Source organism: Strix uralensis, chromosome 34 (genome assembly GCF_047716275.1).
Source record: "Strix uralensis isolate ZFMK-TIS-50842 chromosome 34, bStrUra1, whole genome shotgun sequence".
Taxonomy (NCBI): Eukaryota; Metazoa; Chordata; class Aves; order Strigiformes; family Strigidae; genus Strix; species Strix uralensis.
The window spans coordinates 1,517,108-1,525,032 of NC_134005.1; the positions used below are offsets into that span (position 1 = coordinate 1,517,108).

A 7,925-nucleotide genomic window follows, 5' to 3' on the forward strand; every position below is an offset into this window, starting at 1 on the left:
CAAGACAAAACCTGACCGTGCAGGGGGTGAATGAGCATGTGCGGTGTATCTGCTGCTTTCCAAGGCACAGAGCTGCTGCCGTGGGGTTTTCTGCCAGACACCTCGATCCCAACGCTGATCAGCCGTCCCTCACCACAGCAAGGGAAGCGAAACACCCAGTGGAAAAACCAGATAGCCCAGAGCCCCGGAGACCCTCCTCAATTTGGCTCTTGTACACAGGGGTCCCCGGAGGTACTGAGGGATAACTGAAACGACTCTCATCGGCGTCCTAAGCAGAATGGCCCAGCTAGTGGGTATTTCTGTGCTAAAAACCCACAACTGAACTTTGACATGTTGAAAGAACGCAGAGGGAGCCCAGCCATCATTTAATGCACAAAGGCTCAACTTTATTAGTACTCACACTTCTTTTATATCCACAATAATTAGTTCATACATATTGCAAAAAGCAAGCTCCTTATAGGTTGCTAAGGTTAGATACATTGGTTGCTAAGGTTAAATACCAATCTCTCCCCTTATGATTTCTGCAAGGCCTTCTACATAGTCCTGCTTCTGTTCTTTGTTCTTCTTTGATACTTTTCGGTATTCTCCCATCACGTCGCCGTTGTCAGCAGTTCCTCGGTGCTGTGCCCTTTCTCACGTAGCCAGTTGTTAGCAAACTGCTCCACATTGACATACCTATAACCATTTTTGTTAACAGTGATAAGAACAGATCTTGATTAGAAGACAGCAAAAATTACAGTGCTGAGGCCATTAGCCAGTGGCTCCGCGATGGTGTCTGCTTCAAGGACAGAAACATATGGTAAGACTGAGGTGAACCACAGCACTCCTCTATCTAATCATTAAAGTGCTTTACAACAGCACTATGCTTGAAAACAACATTCTACAACTTCAGGAGTGAATACATTTATAAAAAACACTGCTTGTAAACAACAAGATTATTCACTTGCTGTGTCAGTTTTTGTCACACGTGGCACAGGGGGTTTCATTCCTGTGCTGCACCCACCCAGTCTGTTCGCCAGCAGCAGGGCATCCCCCGGGAAATGCAGGAGATGTAGGCCAGGACCGTGGCCAAGAGAATTACACATTGCCTTGACTCAAAGAGGGACCAAAACCACGTTTTGTTACACAGAAAATAGATCACCAAAAGGAAACGAAGCCGCTTTGATGAGAGCATGAAGGGCAAGAGCCTTTTAACCGAGAGGGCCAGCCCTGGGCTTCGGGGGCGGCACCTTGGCCTTGTACAGCTCAACCGTTACACGGGGCTGACCTGGGCGACCTGCCCGTTGGTGTTGGGGGGGAGATTTTATTGGTTGGTTGTTTTTTTTAAATTTTGTGAACACATGCAGAACCTACTGAAAACACCCATTTAAGGTTCTTTTCATCACAGATTTAACTTGTGTTTGCTGCACTCAAGTTAACTTCCCTTGCATTAGCTGCACTTACACGGGAGCAGATACGGCACTAAATATTATTTAAACTGCACAGGCTGCATTAGCAGCTGGGGAGCTGCGCTAGCCCAGGCTGTGAGCAACATCCCCAGAGAGAGGAGCCAGCTCCAGTCCCAAAACACAAATAACTGTCTGCATGTGCAGACAGGCCTGAGAGGTGTAACTAGAGGTAAACCTGCAATGAAATCAGCAAAAATCACCTCCTGCCTGGTCTGACACAGAAGAGTTTGATGCAGTCCTATAGCAAGTTTTAAAGACAAACCTAATTGCTCTCCTAATAAAATGAACACAAACCAATTTACATTTATCATTACTTATATAATCAGGGCTTCCAGCTGTATAAAAGTGATCAAGCTCCATATATTTCCATACACAGACAATTATTAGCTACACATCCTTGACATTCCCTTTTTCCAATTGCCAATGTGTTCTAAGCTCCCCCTGTTTTTACCAGAAGCTTTAAGGCTACAAATCTCAGGCAGCTGTCAGTCAAAATATGTTTCCCATCTGGCTGCTTTCAGCCAAACTCAGGCCTCAAAAGACCTTTGCACTAAAATGATTCTCAAAACAACAGAAAAGCTGTTCAGCATACAAGGAAAGAATTCACTGCAATTACCAAAACAGAAATTAATAAAGCTATCATATATTTGTAAGTGAAATAGTGCTTGCTGGCAGCATTCAGCAGGGAAAATGCATAGATGCTTTCTGACTAAAGCACAGAAATGCTTCCTAGGAAGTGAAAAATGTGCCAGTTTACCTTCCAGATACAGACCCCACCAGTGGTGTTTACTGGGGTTCATACCTCTGGACTACAACATTCATTCACCTTTAGACAACTCTACTATTTTTACTCTTTTTTTAAGTTCCATGAAGTTCTTTGCATCTCTATTATTAATATAACAATACCAGATATTCCACAGAAAAGGGGTATTTGGGATAGCTTGTATTTAAGGGGAGCAGAAACTAGTATGACTATTCATCACGGAGCGGGCTGCTGAAAACCAGTGAGACATGTGGCAGATAAAAACAGTTTTTATACAACACACACCAGCATTGACACTGCACAGGAACTGACTGATGAACACTTCCAGACTATCCTGTATCCTCGTGGCTAGAACACCACCTGATCAAGGCTGAATTCACTCTTAGACACCTCAGTGATTCACAGCGACTTAACAGAGCCAGTTCCGAAACTTAACCCAGCAAACTGCCTCCTCCCAATCTGCAGGTATGTGATGCACAAGGTACCGGAGAAAAAGCAGCTCTTGGAGGAGATGCAGTTATCTGATTCACGAGGGACGACTTCCCAACTTCCCGACATGGAACCCTTTAATTCAGTCAGTGTGCTGGCGTGGAAGGCCACACATCCATAGTGCAACTCTCACCTTTCACATTCCTGCTTTGTATATGCACTTGGTCTGTACAAACAACATTTCCATGAGCAGACAGAATGAACATGAATTTGCACACGTGAAACAAGCAGCACTGAAATGAAAAGGCTAACAATGATTATTTGTGCTACCTCTTCCTCTATAACCAAGAATTTCTATAAAATGAGGCTACCTAGCCTTTCTCTTTGCAAATCCAAGAAAACATCTTAATTGCTAGTTCAGACAGTTCACTATTTCTTAAATTACTGTCAGTGTTTGAACAGTTGTTAATAACCATCATTATTTTCATACTGCAGTGTACTCAATTTTCAATTTACACTAACATATGAGATTACAACCTTGATGTATGTTTGCTACACTCAACATTATTCAACGAGATTTAGCAGCAGAGTGATTGCTACACTGCTTGCTGGCCTGTAAGAGAACAGCTGTCTAGAAATGCTGTATACAAACAGATTAATTCACAAAACACCCAGTGAGGTGGCCTGATGTATCAGTCCAGTAGGAGACTCATCTTACGGCTGTTCCATTCTGACCATTATTTAAGATATCACAGAACTCAAATTCCATGAGTGGCATAACATGCACAAATGGATACAGGAAAAACTGATCTATATGAAATAGGCTGCTGTTGTGACTAAGTCACAAGGATCCTTTGCATATGGAGTGGGGCAGTGAGACTGACACTGTCTGTCATGTAAAATTTAGCAGAAGTTATCTCCTGGTGCAGCACTGCAGGAAATGTACTGTAACTTCATTACTGATCAAGTCTGTCTGTACAGCCATGCAGGGAGCCTCAGGACCTACAGACAGCATGCTGGAACTGCTACTGACACACAGCTTCTGTGAGAAAGCAACAATTCTGGAGAGTTTTTAAATAGCATTAAATCAAGCTTCACTCTTCGTCCTTGTCTTACGGCCTAGCAAACTGCACATTCAGAAAAATGTCATCTTTCTTTAGACAGTTTTTTCCACAGCATATCTTTCTTTGAACTAGTTTTTCTAGTCAACCAGCAAAGAAATACACTTCAAATTTTTATTAACTGAATGAAACTAGACTATAGAACATTTAGTAACTTTCTGGATTTTTATGACAGTTTAGGGAAAATTGCGCCTAGCAGCAGACACAGCTGATGAAGCATCAGGAGCTACACAGGGTTGTATTCACAGTCACAGATACAGGACTTGGCAGTTTTCAAATTACTTTATCAGCATATAGTCTTGTATCTAATCACAATGAACAGTGGGAAACTTTGATGGACCACAGAACCTCTACAGCTCTATCCCTCCCATTTTGCTTCAATATCCAACTCCCTAAAGAGTAACTGAACGCAGGCTAGAAAAAACACAAAAGACTTCTCTTGCCTTGTCATCTAGCCACAGCACACTGTACTTATTCTTCTGTCACAATAAGAGTTTTTACTGCTTTGTTTGTAAAAACTGTGCTTAATTCTGGATTGGGTAAGACGTGCATCTATTCTATAGATCAGTGAAAGAGCTAACACTCCAGGTGTTTCCAACTTGCTAATAGCATTGAAAACGTAACTCTTAACTGGGAACTCTTAAAGCTTTCTAACACTACCAGCAGTAAATAGAAATCACAAGGAAAGTTGGCCTGAGAGATACACTGGTCTGTTTATCTGTGTCTATTATTTATTTGAGTTACAGTGAAGAGTTACTTTGCTGTCTTACTACTTGATGTGTTTAAAAGTCAGTAAACATAAAAGGAGAAATAGGAGGGAATCACCTAGGAAGCAAACCCTGTGTGATTTTTCCCTCCAGAGATGAAAATACAGCTGTGTTTTACTATGGCTTCCATTTTAAGACTGCATCTTTGTGACACCATGCTTACATCTAGGAACAGTAACAGAAGAGAGAGACAGAAGAGTAGCATCATTTACAGAGCTGATGATACTGCATACTAGAAAGAAGGAAAGCCCAAGTTTGGCTTTTCTCCTCAAAAAAAAAAAAAAAGCCAAGACTTCTTTGCTTTTATACAGTCTCATTTTTACCATCTAAAATAATTCTTTGATTTTCAATACTTATTGGTTGCCAATTCTGTTCAGTAGTATGATATCAAGCTCTAGTCCAGCTTCATGATCTCATCACAGGATATTTCTTTGAGCTAATTTGTGTTTGTAGAATTTTGTTGTCCGATCCTAACATGGTATCAATAGCTTTAAGTGTATTGTTTAATTGCATGCCCAAGTAAAAATCCTTAAAGCATTTTCTCGTAGTTCCTGTGATTCGTTTAACACCGCTCATAGAAAGTTTCCCAAAAGTTTTGGGTTTTGTTTTTTTGTGTTGTTTTTTTTGTTATGGTGGTTGTTTTTTGTTTGGTTTTTTTTAGTTAACAAAAGGCAACTTTGAGAAACAGCGGCCAAGATAAAGCAAATTAAGCTCAGAATTAATTTCAGAGACAGCATACCATGAAGCTGAAACAATTCATCCAGAAAAGGTTAATTTCATCAATATTTCTGTTTGCAACTTGCAGTAGTCTAAGCACTTCTAACAGTATTTTAGGAAATTCTACTAAAGTCAATCAGGAGATATGGATGGCAATAAGCAGTGCATTGTGTGATCTCACAGGGCGACCTGAAAACTGACACAAGGTGTCCCGGAGATCAGAACTGGGTGCCTGGTGTTCAGAGGTGTTACCAACCAGCCTTTCTCATGGGCTGCAGCTGGAGCTGCCTCTGGCAGCCGGGCAGTTTACAACACTCTTTAGCACACCCAAGCCACAGCCTGGGCTCAAGATCTCTGCTAGATGGAAGCTGAGCTGTGGCTATTGTTTCTGACGCCATTTAAAACTCTTCTGACAGTATCTGTATGAATCAACTTTTTTTTTTTTTTTTTAAGAGCACCTGAATGTTAAATAACTACACTTTAACTGTTATGAAAGAAGAAAATAAATAGGAATTAGAATCCTTAGAACCACTTACCTGCTTCAGAACTTCACCCTCTTGCTTATGACCACAAAGCAACAAGCAGGGCTGCATCTTCCATCACTTCCTCTGCTAAGCCAGAACAGGGCTATCACAAAACAGAGAACGGTTACAGCAGCTGCACCACGTCACCGGCAGCTAACGCCTACCCCCTCTGCTTTCCACTAATCCGCACTTCTGTGATTATCATGGATGGAGTCTTGGCAAGGACTGACTCATCTAATTTACAATAGTGTGACAAGAAAATCAGTATCTTGAGCTTAAGAACCATCAGACACACAAGTTTTGGTGGTCCATGCTAGCGGATGTCTCACAAAACACCCCCACCTACTTCTGATACTTGTCAGCTTGCTTTGACTTTTAAAGGAATCAAATTAAAATCTGATTCTGTTTCCATTCTTGAACAAGATCTTATGAATTACTCAGGCTGAAATCAAACATCTCTTTCTGATCTGGGACCCTACTGAGCTGCTTGTCATAAAACACAAACAATTGTCAACAGAAGTTGCTGTGTACACCTGCCACTTACTCAGATCCTCAGGTGCACATGCAGAGCCTGTCTTGGCACATCCACTTCTGAAAATCTCATATTCTAAACAAGATCCAAACTCTAACGCAGCCACAGACCAAAACAAGTAAGCCCAAATTCCACTAAGCCCCTACGCTGATAATTTTTAAGTAGCTGGAGGCTTCTATAAAGTAAAAATCAGTCAGCAGGAAGCTGTGCCACAGCTGGAGAACACTGTCCACACAGAAAAACTGCTGGTCACCACCACAAAGAAGCAGAATGCTCTTGATGACACTTTTGGTGGATGGTTGTCACAGGACAGATTAGTAAAGAATGAGGAGACAGAAGCCAGCATACAATATATGGAAGAAGCAAATAAATATGCTGATACTTACATATACCAGGAAAGATTCTACTTGATTCGTACAAAAAACCCAAAGAGGCTCTTGCTGGCTGTGGCTCCAATGCAAGGAAAGTAGAGAGAGGGCTGCAGCTTTTTGTTTAGGAAATTTTCAGTTTCCTTGTTTCACCTCTGCTATAGACCTAAATAGACCCTAAGTCTGTTTTGCCCTCTTCTGCTCCTGTAGCAAATACAAAGGCAAAAATGACCCCGAACAAATGACAAGCTTTTGGCTAACAGGATTAATTACAATCCTTCTTAGGTGTCAAAAGCGAAAGGAAGGAGACATCTCTTTGCTCTTGCAAAGCACTGCAATCTGTTATAACTCTACTAAGGACTAGATTTAGGACACTATAAAGACAAGATGCAGTATTTTAGGTTGGCCTTGAATTTTTTTCCTTTTTTTAAAAAGCACAAATCAAACATGCATTTCCAGAATAAAGATAATCAGTTCCAGTCAAGCTCAAAGGATGTCTACTCTCAACTGCAAAAAAGAGTTTGGATCTTGTTAGTAAAATACATAACTAGCCTTATATCTGACAACAAACTGTTTAACTGATTACCCATGCTGTTACTTAGGAAGGAAGAAATGATTTACGGAAGTGTGTCATGGCTCCACAGACCACTGCACTGGAAAAACATAATACCACAGGACTGGTAACACAAGATGTGCCTAACATTACTGGCAGCCTTTTCACAATTTTTGTACTTAATTCATCTACAACCAGAAGTTTAATCTCAGGTATGCTGTTGGGAAGGAGGTCAGAACTGCACCAGGCTGGTAAATCAGAACCACAGCCCCACCCCAATAATTTCCTATGCCTTATTCAATCTTTTCTATCAAAACAGCATTTCTGTCTTGCCACAATATTCTGAATTTAGTTTCAGGAAGTCAGTACTATGTGCAGAACACAGCATTTTTGCACATTCAGAAGGCTGTATAAAGTAGGGCAGGAGTTATGTGCTTTGTTCTAAGGATCATCTACAGGTCGGTACCATACTTGTACTGAGGTACTGAGCAAAACAAACCTCCTGTTCCCACTGCCATGGTAAGCCTAGGAGAGAATCAGGCCTAGCAATAGGAAATATGCTTCATACAGCTTACCAAAACATCGTCTCTTTTAAGAAGGAATTAATTCTACTGATCTTTGGTAAAAAGTGACTGGCTGTGCAAAGTGGCCTGGAAAAGGATAAGATAAAGAAGGAAAAATTAGATGAGCAGTGGATGGGAAA

General features: G+C 41.2%; 1 long non-coding RNA gene across 1 annotated transcript; it reads right to left on the minus strand.

The window, feature by feature from the left end:
- Positions 1-361: 361 nt before the first annotated feature.
- Positions 362-6,634, minus strand: LOC141936812 (uncharacterized). Its single transcript, XR_012626820.1, has 2 exons — positions 5,782-6,634; positions 362-675 (listed from the first exon to the last, which is right to left on the minus strand). It is a non-coding gene; the product is annotated as an uncharacterized LOC141936812 (long non-coding RNA).
- Positions 6,635-7,925: the final 1,291 nt, after the last annotated feature.